At 39.9% G+C, this 13,820-nt stretch overlaps 1 protein-coding gene across 11 annotated transcripts in view; it reads right to left on the bottom strand.

The window, feature by feature from the left end:
- Nucleotides 1-13,820, bottom strand: part of RXRG (retinoid X receptor gamma) — a 195,937-nt gene that overhangs the window by 181,803 nt on the left and 314 nt on the right. For 9 of the 11 annotated variants that reach the window (XM_078355034.1, XM_078355036.1, XM_078355042.1 and 6 more), the window contains exon 2: nucleotides 721-768. The gene's annotated coding sequence lies outside the window, so the exon portion shown is untranslated. Of the gene's footprint in view, nucleotides 1-720; nucleotides 769-13,436; nucleotides 13,505-13,820 lie in introns of all 11 variants that reach the window. The other 2 variants (XM_078355035.1, XM_078355037.1) reach the window with 1 other exon arrangement.

Genomic DNA, 13,820 nt, shown 5'->3' with positions numbered 1-13,820 from the left:
CTCAATTAATAGCTACTATTTACTGGCAGCTCTATGTTTCAGATGCCCTATCAGGGGTTTTATAGACAATCTAGCATCTTAAATCCCAGAGAGCCTATGACCAAGTGTTATAAGTATCCTCATACAAGTAACTGAACAAGTGATGGAACCAGGTGTGACTCCAAAGCTCATGTTAATTGTGGAGGTATACATCTTCCATTAGCTCATTAAATATTCACTTAATACTATATGGATGTGGTGTTGTCTCATTTTACAGATGAGGAAACCAAAGCATAGCAAGGTCATAAGACTTCTCAGACTAGTTCCAAATTATTTAAGCCCTTCCAGTTACTCATATCTCCTTAAGTCTGTGCTGGTGACTATCTCACCAACATAGACAAAATTGCAGCCAACCAGGAAGAGGCCAGGCTGAGAGGTGAAGACAGATGGGCCCTCAAGACACAATCAAGCCTTACTAATATATCTATGGTCTTCTCAGTCACATGAGGAATTAAATTGCCATTTTTACTTTAGTTTGACTTGGCTATAGTCTGAGTATTTATGTTCAAATCCTAATCTTCCAGGTGATGGTATTAGGAGGTAGGACCTTTGGAGAGGTGATTAGGTCATGGGATAGAGCCCTCATTAATAGGATTAGTGCCCTTATAAAAAGAGGCCTGATCTGCCACGTGAAGACGCAACAAATAGGCGCCATCTATGAACCATAAAACAAGCTCTTACCGGACGGACACCAATCTGCCATCACCTTGATCCTGGACTTCCCAGCTTCTAGAACAGGAAGAAATAAATTTATGTTGTTTATAAGCCACCTGGCCTATGGTATTTTGTTATAGCAGCTTAGACTAAAATAACTACTTTTTAACTGTTGCTTACAACCCAAAGAGTCCTATTTAAGATAAAAATGAATACCTGCAAGGTGAAACCATAATGTGGATGACTTTTTAAAAACTCACATACCAAGATTTGTTCATCCAAATGACAGCAGTTCCTTTTGACGTAGTTATCTTAAGAAAGATGAAGTTGCAAATCAGTAGGCAACCAGAGGAAAAGCTATGAAAAAGATGCCCCCAAATAATGGTATTGATCAAGCAGTGGCCAGTACTTTGGAATGAATAATGTACGTGATTTTGCAAGCCTAGTTACTTCATGTTGTCATAGGAAGTACCTCAAGGGACAGAAGAAAATGTACTTGCTTCCACTCCTATTCAAACTACAGGCTCTTGATCTGTCAGTTAGTCTATTCTGAACATTGGTATAAAATTAATGAATAATCAGCTTCCTACCCCTGAACTAACAGTCTGAAGCTTGCAGATAAAGTACCAAATCTCAACAAATCAAATCTAAAGTCCCCAGATGTTTAGGTAAGTCATATGCCAGGGTCTACCTTTGGCCTCAGATTCTCCTGTTCCCAGCCTTGACTCAGCTGAGACTCAGTGACTTTTCTCCTGGGACAAGATCAATGGTTCAGCCAAGGCAACACATTTCTGTACCCAGTTTATGACCCATGGCCACTGCTGGTGTCTAGACTATTACACCAGTAGAATCGAGTCACAAGATCATGCTTACCACAAACTTTGAAATAGGAGAAAACTGAGGGCGGGGTGGGGGGAGGGGAACTCCCTTTAGAGCTGTGCTGTTTCTCTTCTTGTGAATAAAAGAATATTCATTATCATTACTCAATTACAGAAGGATCAGATTAGCACCAAGAAGAATTTCCTAAGTACAAGAAGAAAAGAAGAACCTGTGAAGTGAGAAGTCTCACAATGTACACCTGAGACTTTACCTCAGGCCTGACTGCGGCCTCCAACAGGAGAGCTGGGCAACTTGTCCTTTGCTTATTCTTCAGAGTTCTCTGGCATTGCTGAGTTTGGATTCAACACATTGTTGACCTCTCTTTCCCTACCTAACTGCACATGAGAAAGTGAAAACCTGGATTAACATATTACATGTTAATGAGCCCATGTAACACACATAAAGGTGGACCAGTTGCAGAGAGGCATTGAATCTAAAGAAAGAACAAGTTAGCCTTCAGAGATCTGAAGAGTCACTGAAATTGTTACTGCAATTTCTTTAAAAGGCACCAAGGGAGCCTTCCTTTCATAATAAAAATAAAACTTCTTCAAGACCCTCTTTCCCCATCCTCTTCCTACTCTCTCATGAGAACAGACGTGCCATGAATTTCATGTCTCACACTCCCCCAAACTCCCAAAAACTAGCTCTCAAATCTCAGCCTGCATTTGCTGTCATCCCCTTCCTGTTTCCCTTTCTGGAATATTCTTCTCTCCCTCCAGTACCTCTCTGCCCTAACCAATGTAGCTCAATCATTCAATCCTCCCTTCTCATTATCAGATACCACATAACAAAAGCAGCTGCCCATCCAAGAAACCTACTTTCTTTTAGAAGGCAGGAGGAATGGAAAGATTCTGAATGTGCATATGTTAATTTTTTTTGTCTTTGTCACATTTGCTCACCAAGATAAAGACTTAAATATATGGAAAAGAGGCTGAGATCTGAAGTCAGATGACCTGAATTGTCTCAGTCACTGCATGTGACTTTGGAGCAATTAAGCTTTTGGGCCTCTGTTCCTTTATGTATAAGATGAGGTCACAGTAATGCCATCTTCACAAGGGTATGGTGATGATTAAATGAGAAAACATGTTTTGTCATAGGAATAACAAACCATAAAGTGCTTTATGTCCATGATTTCTAATCCCGCTGACTTTAATTCTTTACATTGGTTAGAATATTATATATACATGATTCAAAGTCATTATAGAAAATTTAATCAGCTACTTGGAGATATACTTTGTTTGTTACGTTTGTCACTCTTCACAATGTTGACTAATCTTAAAGGTTGGTTACCTTTGCTTGTGCAGTGAGTCACCTGATTCTACCAACCCATTTTGGCATACTCCATAAATTGGAATCCAGAGTCTTTATGCCACCAGTTATAATTAAATTCCTAATTTGCAATTGCAGACTTCATGTAAAATGTTTAAACTCCAGGCTCCATATAATATTTATAAAATTTCTGACTATAGCACAAAAGGTGTTTCTGATGTGAGCCCCCCTTTTAAAAAGAGTCCCATCTAATTTCTTATTCTATAAATCAAGGCCCCTGCCACCTCCAAGTTTCTAATAAACAGCAGGCAAAGGCATCAGACACAGGTTAAAAGAGGACAGAAAATAAAGGGGTCTAAATTAGAAGGGAAAAGCATGTAGAACTCAAAACCAAAGAAACAAAGAATTAAGGAAAAGTACTAGAGTGATTACACAAAAATACCAAAACCATTCCTTCTAAAATAGAATATGAAAAAATTGTGAACACATGTGAATTTACTGATCTGCAGTGAAAATGATTCCAAATCAAACCCTTTAGATTCCATGTAGGAAGGTGTAATTGTGAATAAGTCAGAGATTGGGTAAAAGGGGATATAAAGAGAGAGAGGATGAAAGCACAAAGTAACATTCAATTTAACAGAGGGTAACACCCATAGCTAGGACCTTCTTAATCTTTAAGCTTCTCATCTGGGATATGGGTACCTATGGCCCAGGCATGGAAAAAAAAAAATCAGCCCCTGCAGCACCTGCTCAAGAAATGCAGCAGGTGGTGGGTATCTTTTCCTCCCCTCCCCCAGAATTGGCTGTGCTTCACCTTTTGATGAAGATGTGGCATTTACCTTGGTTCACAACTGCCTATTGGCTAACCAATCACTGAGCAGAGGGAAAAAGATGAATAAGAAAGGCTGTATATATATATATGCAATCTTTATTAAAGAAGACCAAGAGAAATGAAATTTGTTGTTTATTATCTGCCTGGTATAGGATCTAGCAAAGAGAGCAATTCAATAGTCCTTCTTCTTTTTTTTTTTCCCCCCCAAAGGATCAATTTAGCCCTGCCTAAGCAAGGAAGAGGCGAAGAACTCTAACTGTTCACGTGCTCAAATTATAAACTTTAAACTTGACATTGAAACCCAAATAAACGTAATGCCATAAGACATTTTCCATTGATGCTTCCCTTGAGTTCCACTGTGTTTTGTTTAACAAGCAGCTTATCCGCATGTGGCTAGAGAATAACTCAAAGGCCAGAGAAGGCCAAAGAGACCCATGCAGGATAGAAGGCTCAGCCATGGAAACTCCACACTCTAGATTGAATTTCACAAGCAAGACAGACAGGCACCACCAAACTGGGTCCAGTGTCCTGACTACAGCTTCTAACTCCCTAATCTGGTTCTATCTATGAGTCAAGGGGAAAATCTAGAAATAGTATACAGTCGACAAACATAAAGATATTTCCAAGAGATCCAGGATTCCATTCCAAAGAAAAGCACCTTTTCCTTTTACTTAGCTATCTACCCACCTTCAAAGGCACATTCTTTTGTTGTTGTTGTTGTTCATTTACTTTCTTCAAAGGCACATTCTTAACATTGCCTCTGCAGAAGGTGACTACATTAAACGTTTCAAAAATAACCAGACTAGATGTTGAGATGCTCCAGAGAACTGCAGTTTTTCCCCAAATAAGAAAATGTAGCTCTTCAGAGCATATCTAAGGAATCAAATACCTGCTTAAACCTTTTGTAACAGACATTGACACTACTTAAAATGAACTTTTCTCAAACTTTAGCTATAAGTCTTTACCATCTAGCTGAGATGTCAGGGCACTAGAAAGTCTCCATCTAAAGATGTAATTAAGAAATAAATACCCAGAGTTTGCACAGTTTCTGACAGTGACACCAACTATCCATTGAATTGCTCTCATTGCGAAAACTATCCTTTCATTCAGTAAATAAATATTCAAGAAAACACCCACATATAGAACACCCATGTGGCAAGCAAAGTGAGGAATAAAAAAAGTAGCTTAAAAATAGACCTTCTCTTCAAAAACTAAGACATATATAACCCTCCCCACCACCACCACCCCAAAAAATAAGGTAGAAAGCGTTAATTCCCCTAAGAGGGGTATAAAGTGCCACACACATGTGAGTTCAGAGAGGCTGAAATTATTTCTGATGGAAGGAGTCTGGAAAAACTTCACAGAGGAAAATAGTATTTGAGATGACCTTTGAAGGGTAGATAGGATTTGAACCTGAAAGATGAAAGGAAAGTGCATCCAGGTGGAAAGATTGTTCTAAGCAATCAATCTAAGGAAGCAAACTCAGGAAACAAAACATTTGTTTCAGTCTGGCTGGAGAATAGGCTGCAAGGCACAAAATTTGGGGAGGTGGGTGGAAAAATAAGCGAGAGCCATTTTATAGATGGCTTTCAATAAGAATTTGGAATTTATGCCATAAACAAGAGCCACTGAAGGTTTCTGAGCTGGGGAGCGGCGTGGTGAGGGCAAGGCTTCAGAAGGATTAATCAGGCAAGGCAGATTAGAGGAGACTGTGAAAAGAGTCAAGAAGACCACTCAGGATAGAAATACCATGGTGTGGGTAAAAAGCAAAGAACTGTGCTGTCAGAGACGGCATGGAGAGGAGGAGGTAGATGAGAGAAACTTGGGGTCCACATGATTTGTTCATTGCTGGTCATGCGGAAGAAGGACATCAAAGATCATCCTGATGGATATTCTGGATGTCTGAGAAGATAATCATATTATCAACAGAAAAGTAACTCAGAAAGTGAAAATGCCTGTAGCAATCCCAAATGCTGATGTTTGGTCATCCACTGGAAACCTTGGCCTAGTGCCAGGAAGTCACAGAAATGTCTTTGGAAGACCAAAGCTATTGTTTGGTCTCAGTTATCTTATCTCTGTGATATTTGCCATTGTTGACCTTGAAACTCCTTGAAATTTTCCTCTTGGGTTTCTAAACAGTATCCATTCCTCATTTTCCTCTTCCCTCTGTGGCAACTCTTTCCATCTCCATGAGCTCCTCTTCTCCTACTTGTCCCACAAATGGTTGTATTCTCCAGAGCTGCCATCTCAGTCATGTACTGTTCTCATTGTACATCCTGTTCCTGAGGTCTCATCTATACCTGTTGCTGCGGTTACCACTTTCATGTGGATGGCTCCTGGAGAAAGCAGTGGTTAAGAATGCAGATGCTGGGCCGGGCGCGGTGGCTCAAGCCTGTAATCCCAGCACTTTGGGAGGCCGAGGTGGGTGGATCACGAGGTCAACAGATCGAGAGCATCCTGGTCAACATGGTGAAACCCCGTCTCTACTAAAAATTACAAAAAATTAGCTGGGCATGGTGGTGCGTGCCTGTAATCCCAGCTACTCAGGAGGCTGAGGCAGGAGAATTGCCTGAGCCCAGGGGGCGGAGGTTGCGGTGAGCCGAGATTGTGCCATTGCACTCCAGCCTGGGTAACAGGAGCGAAACTCCGTCTCAAAAAAAAAAAAAAAAAAGAATGCAGATGCTAGTATCAGCCTCTGTTCACATTCAAGCTCTACCTCTGGCTGGCCGTGTGACTTTGGACAAATCATGTACCTTGGTCTTACTCATCTGTAAAATGTGGTTATGGAGTTGTTAAGAGGATTTAACATGATGATTAATACAAATTCTGGTACACAGTAAGTCCTCAATAAATGGTAATTATTATTGAACAAAATCTATGACTGGAAATCTAGATCTCTCTCTTGATAGCCAGTTTTATGTATCAGTTGTCACCTGGGCAGGATCCCTCAAAGTCCCAAAGTAAATTCATTGTCTTTCTTACCTCCCACAACCTGCCCCTCTGTATTCCCAACATGCATTCTATCACCCAAAGTAGAAGCCTGGGAATCATACCACATTTGTCCTACTCCTTTACCCCCACATCTGTCTGTCATCAAATCCTATAAGATACAATGCCAAACTACTAAACATGTCACAAAAGGCCCATCATTATCTCACTCCTGCTTTTTGTCCAAACTCATTTCCCATCATTCTCCCATTCCCCAGTGCACTCACAGCCTCTGGTTCAGCTTCATATCAATGTACTTGCTATTCCTCACAAATATTGAGCAAACTAATACAAATGTCTTTGCACATTTCTTTCGAAAAGCCTTCTTCCAACTTATACCAAATTTGGATAATTCTTATCTGCCATTAAAGACACCTTGTGTCACCTCCCTGTGAAGGCTTTCTTGGCTACCAGTAAGCAGGTAGGTGGCTTTCTCTCTATTTCTATAACAAAGTGTATTTCCCTATTGTGGCACTTACCACATTAGAATTATTGATTTGCTTGTCTCTCTTCTCCAGTAAGTTATAAGGACTTACAAGTAAGGATTGTGCTTCATTCATTGTTCAAGTCTCCTTCCTCTGCCTTCCCTTTTGCATAATACATAGCACATGACAGGTACTTAATTTTTTTTTTCTGAGACAGGGTCTAGCTCAGTCATCCAGGCTGGAGTGTGGTGGTATGATCACAGCTCACTGCAGCGTTGATTCCTTGGGCTCAAGTGATCCTCCTACCTTGGCTTCCCAAAATACTGGGATTACCGGCCTGAGCTACCTTGCATGGCTAGTTTTGTTTTGTTTGTTTGTTTCTGTTTTTTGAGGCAAGATCTCACTCTGTCACCCAGGATAGTGCAGTGGTGCAGTCTTGGCTCACTGAAGCCTTGACTTTCCAGGCTCAAGCAATCCTCCCACCTCTGCCTCCATAGTAGCTAGTATTAAAGGCATACACCACCATGCCCAGCTAATTTTATATCTTCTAGAGTCAAGGTCTCACTGTGTTCCCCAGGCTGGTCCTGAACTCCTAGACTCAAACAATCATTCTGCCTCAGCCTCTCAAAGTGCTGGGGTTACAGATGTGAGTCTGGCTTTTTTTTTTTTTTTTTTTTTTTGTAGAGACAAGGTTTTGCCACACTGGCCAGGCTGGTCTCGAACTCCTGACCTCAGGTGATTCACCTGCCTCAGCCTCTCAGAGTGTTGGTATTACAAGCGTGAGCTACCGTGCCCAGCCCAATTTTTTAAATATATAAATAAATGACTGAATACAGACAACCCAAGATAATCCTAGTGGTTTCCTGCTCTCTTTTTTGTTAGCATGGTTAGTCACAGAATCCATGTAGCTTGACTTCAAAAGTTTTTCTGGTTTAGTCCATCCTCTGGATAATAACTAATAGTTTCTATCCTATTTTCTGAGCTATACGTCTTTTAAAACAAATGGGATATTTGATCGCAATCTCCTGTTGGGGTGTTAAATAAAAGAAACCAAAGCTTTTTTAAATTTTATTTTGTCTTTGGTGTCTTTCCTGCATTCTCCACATGTTCTCTGTTTAATCACTTGATCCACACCATGTAAGTCTAACGACCTCACCTGATGAAATGTAAAGGAAAGCCTGAAAGAACTTTAAGTTTGCAAATATAATTAGACTCTCTTTAATTCAAATAGTTGGATAATGTGATTCCCTAAGATTGTCATTCAGAATACCAACTCTCATTGTATTGGGGGAGAGAAGATGCATAGAAACTCCAGGTGACAAAATATTTAAAAACACAAAACATTTTTTTCAAATGTATCCTTCTAATTTAAAGATGACACATCTTACTAAGAGGGGGATGAGAGCAACAAAATTGCTCCCAGTTATTACAGTGAACCTACCAGAAGACCGGTCTTTGATCCCTGTCAGCAGTCTCTGTCTAAAAAGCTATTCCAGTTTTCATCCAGCCTTCTGGGTCCATCTCTCCACCCCCTCATTCCTCACTCTTGACCCTTGGGGATCTCCTACTGGAAAGTGTTCTTTCCTACCATCAATCTCCTAGGCCCCTACCAGAGACCCAACTCCAGTGGGGCTTAATAGGCACCTTGGCATGGTAGTCTGGTGCCCTAGACTTTTTTTCTCTTAATTGAGGCAAAGTCTCACTATGTTGCCCAGGCCGGTCTCAAACTCCTGGCCTCAAGCATTCTTCCTGCCTCAGCCTCTTGAGTGGCTGGGATTACAGTCCACACACCACCACGCAAAGCCAGTTACCCTAGGCTTTTGACGAGAAGAAAAAGTTCTCCTCCAGGTTTAGAAAATGAACCACAGACAATCACAACTGTAGCATCAAAAAGGAAACTGGCTGACAGATCAGCAGCTCAGAGATCAGTGACTTAGACAATGCTGCCACCCACTGAGCAAAAACAGAAGTACTACTGGTCTTTTCACCAAATTTAGAGCAACTTAATGGAACATTTCATATGGATTTGGCTTAGGTAGTCACTGAATTGTTATTATCATTATTACTGATGCCTCAACAGTAAGTTTTTTTACATTCATAACACAATCACAACTAAAGCCTCTGAGCAGGATGTGTGGCCGAACCTGAAAAGGTAGAGTGGGAACGTAGAGTGTGAATGTAAAGCAGTAAGTACTCTAGTAGTTTTCCTGAATTCTGGGAATGTAGAGTAGGAAATCAGTCCAAATCCTGAAAGAGGGAAATACAGGAAGGAAAGGCTGAGAAAAGCACCCTGATTAGAAAAACAAATGGAGTAAGAGGAAGATAACAGCACCAGGAGACTGCCCACCTCACACACTGACTCAACGAGGTACATTCACATAAGGAATCTAATTTAATCCCCACTAAAACCCTGCAAGACTAGCATTTTTGTCTCCATTATTGGGTCCCTATTATTAGAGTGTAGCCAAAACGGCTACAGATTTGCATAAGCTCACAGTTCAGACCCAGTGGGACTGGTTTGAACTAAGGTCTACCTGTCCCGTCACCAAAGTCCATTCTCATCCTAACAGACAAAAACCACTGATTCTCAGTTTTCAAATTTTTTAAGGCAGATATTGAGTACTTAAGATTGTTCTGATTACAACGATCTCCTGCTAGGGTGTTAAATAAAGGAAATCAAACCTTTAGGGGATGCTTACATTGGGAGATTTGGTGCCACGGATTCTCTTTATTCAATAGGGGCTCTTTTTTTCCTTTCTCTTTCCTGTCCCATTTTCCTCTCTTCTCTAAAAAATCCTCTGCCTAAATAGAGATACAGTAAAGTAACAGTTCAACAGCCACTCTCCACATGTGGCCATTGGCACTTGAAATTAGGCTAGTCCAAACTGATATGCACTGCACATGTAAAATTCACACTAGTTTATGAGACTTCATATAAAAAGAATAATTTTTAAATCTCATTAATGATTTTTATATTGATTACACAGTGACATGGTACTATTTTGGCTATATCCAGTTAAATAACGTATGTTGTTAAAATTTCAGGATATCTGTTTTTATTTTTTAATGGGGCTTCTAGAGAATTTTAAATTACATATCTGGATGGCACTGTATATCAACTGGAGAGCACTGGTTTAAAGACATGTAAACATGCTTGTGTCAAGAAAGGCATTTCATACATTAATTAGTACAAGATCACAGGCACGAAACCAAAATCTATTTCCTGCTCAGTTGATAGGCAGAAAGCTGCCATATGAGGTTCAATTAAGACAACTATAATTATTAACTGGGAGCGTCACATCATGAGCAAACTAATGAAGCCTGACTTTCTCTGGTTGTATGTCTTATGAGTGATTGATTTGTTCCCTAATTATCCCAAAGTTTTTTATCCTGCAGATCACATTAATAATAATAATAATGTGATTTATATACTAGAAGAATATCTCCCATCAGGCTCAACAATAACTTCACATTTCTTATATTAGAGAAAGTGGAGCTATTACTGTTCCCCTCAGAAGCGTGTTTCTAAGAGACTGTGGAATTTTCTTACCCCCACCTAGTTCAATGTCTTTAATGCAGATGGAAATGTTATTGTGAGCTAAAGGCTGGTCACATCCTAGGATTAAACCAATTCACCTTGAAGGCTTATTTTCAGGCTAACCAGGGCTTCTTACAGGTTTTTCTTATCAAAAACAACCCTGGAAAAACGGACTTGAGAAATCTACAGGTCAATGGACTCCCAAAGACAAGACACAGTCAAAGTTCCTAGCCAGGAATTAAAAGGTCGGGCTTACTCCCTATGTTGACAAACAATTGGTCCAAACCATATGGAGATGCTCCTTCAACAGAGCCCTCCCCACAATGGTACTTGAGACTAGACCTCATGCACAAGGTTCTTGGGCAGGCAGAGGGCATTCTGGGATGGCAGAAGACATTCTGCCTGTCCAAGAATTTCAAAGAGCTTCCATTTGCCCTTTGGAGTCAGGCTCTACGGCCCTCACGATGCTGAGTTTCCAGACAGGAGGAGGATGGACTAATTAATTTCTCAAGTTCACCTTCAAAACCAGACTCTGATCCCACACTTTCAGAATAAGGGAACATACCCAACAAGTTAAATAACCCTGGTCTGAGGATTCCTAGGAACCCATTTGAACAGTGCACAATGCAAACACAACAGATATCTTCTGCCAGCTCTTTTCCATTTTCTCTGCTATGTGTGATATTTTCCATGGATGAGACCAGAGATGTTTGGTTGTAATGACTGTCAGATGTTTAAACAATTTTGTTGCTGAAACATGATAATTTCCAGAAGCCCCTTTTCTGTACACGGTTTCTTTTGCTAAGACCCACCACAAAGAAAATGAGTTGTACAAGAAGAATGGCAGAAGATCTGGAAATTAACCAGGAAAATGGACCATAACATGCTTCAAACAAAACAAAAAAATTATTAATAGGAAACAGGCCAGTTTCTAAGGGTCATGGAAAGAATACACATTGGGTTTCCAGCATCTGGCTATGTTTCAAAGTCAGTAACCTCCAACTTGTCAGGGAGGATTGTGGTTAATGCTGTGAAAGACATGTGCTGAAAGATTTCTAGTTGCCCTTAAATTCCTGAATTTCTAGTCAGGATATCATACCACACATGTGCAAAACAGAAAAGTCTGGTAAAGTCTAAGTGGGTCCTGCTGTAAGTATATAAAATCTTAACTTATAAAATCAATACATTAGGTAATCACTTATAACAAAAAAGGATTAACTTGAAAATATTTTTAAATAAAATTTTCCCTCTTCATATAGTAGGTTGAATTGTATGAAACTGCAAATATTTGACTCTTTTTGACCCAAAACCCCCCAAATTCTGGCGATTCAAGCTATACATTTCATTAACAACATCGGTACTAAAAATTTAAAGAATATTAGGAATCCCTACAAATTGCAAGGTTGCAGAAATAAAAAATTTTTTAAATTCTCAAATTACAAAGATTTTGTTCAATGTTTTCCATTTTTATCTATATATTTTTTTCAGGGATGTATCTAAAGCCTTGTTTAATCTGAATACCACAATATCTAATCAGTGATGACTAAGAAGAATTCTTTTTTTTTTTTTTTTTTTTTTTTTGAGACAGGGGCTCACTCTATAGTCCAGGCTGGAGTGCAGTGGTGAGCACAATTTTGGCTCACTGCAACCTCCACCTCCCAGGGTCAAGTGATTCATGTCTCAGCCTCCCTGGTAGCTGGGATAACAGGCGTGTGCCACCAAGTCCAGCTAATTTTTGTATTTTTTGGTAGCTATGGGGCTTCATCTGGACTAAGAATTTCGGTAATAAATTTGGCAATGCTTAAAATAATAGGAATACACTCCATATTTATATGTTTTTTATATTCTAAAGTAGCTTTAAATGAAATGACTCTATTAAGCCATTTCCTCAAATCATTTGTGTGAAAATGAGAGAGATAGAAAAGGGAGAGAGAGAAGGAAAGAAGGAAAGATGGACTAATTTTAACTATCAGAATTTAGACATCCTAATGAGGATTGCTTTTCAAAGACACCCCTTGGAAGCTACATATCTAATTCCAGGTGACACTACCACACTGATCAGAATGTTCATGGAAATCCTCTTTGGAATCACTTTTCAAGCTACATAAGAAAACCCGTACATTCCTTAATAGTCATATTTTTTCTTTTTCTTTTTAAATTCCAAAATGGGGTGCCCACCTAGCTCAGTTAGTAGAACAGGAGACTCTTAATCTCAGGGTGGTGGGTTCAAGCCCCACATTGGGTGCTGTTTCCCAGCACTCTGGGACGCCAAGATGAGCAGATCACTTGAGCTCAGGAATTTGAGACCAGCCTGGCCAACATGGCAGAACCCTGTCTCTACAAAAAAAAAAAAAAAAATTATTCAGGTGTGGTAGCGCATGTCTGTAGTTCCAGTTACTTGGGAGGATGAGGTGGGAGGACCACTTGAACCCAGGAGGTGGAGGCTGCAATGAGCCCAGAGTGCCACTGCACTCAAGCCTGGGTGACAGAGTGAGACCCTGTCTCAAAAAAAATAAGGAAAAAAAATAAGGAAAAAAAACCCAGCCTTTTGATCTACTTAGTTCCAAATGCTTTTTGACTATTTGCTAAAATATATACATACATGCATACATCAAAACAAAAACGACTCAGGAAAGGGAAATATTTTTACACTGAGGATATCCAAGAATGCTGGGTACATTATTCCACTTTCCCTTTTTGTCTGCTTATTACCCACCTCCTCCATCAGTGCCCTCCACCTTCTGACAGAAAACCAGGTCTTTTCTCTTTAAACCAAGGGGATTCAAAATGATATGGGGGGAATGTCCCTTACAGTGGCCAGCCGCAATCCCACGAGGACTTCAGCATATTCCTTTACTCCTTCTGCGTCTTTTAACATATCTGAAAATAAAAAGTAGGTAAACTGTACCTACTTTTCAGAATGTGGCAGGGATTCGAGGTGTTATCTCTCTATGTAGAAGGAAACACTTTAGGCTCCCAAGTAACAAAATGTAAATGTCTAGCAAGTATTAAAAAAAAACACACACACACAGTAGGAAAGGTATTTTTCTCATATAAAAGGCCAAAAGTAAGGAAGTGACAGAAAGGCTGAATGCCGACCTTTTCAGAGTTTACGTATTTTAAACAATTACACTGAAATTACACTGACCCATAAAATAAAAGTATTTCTTGTGCCCCTGTCAAAAGCAAGTGGGTT

Source organism: Callithrix jacchus, chromosome 18 (assembly GCF_049354715.1).
Source record: "Callithrix jacchus isolate 240 chromosome 18, calJac240_pri, whole genome shotgun sequence".
NCBI lineage: Eukaryota > Metazoa > Chordata > Mammalia > Primates > Cebidae > Callithrix > Callithrix jacchus.
This window is presented reverse-complemented; position numbering and strand designations above follow the sequence as displayed.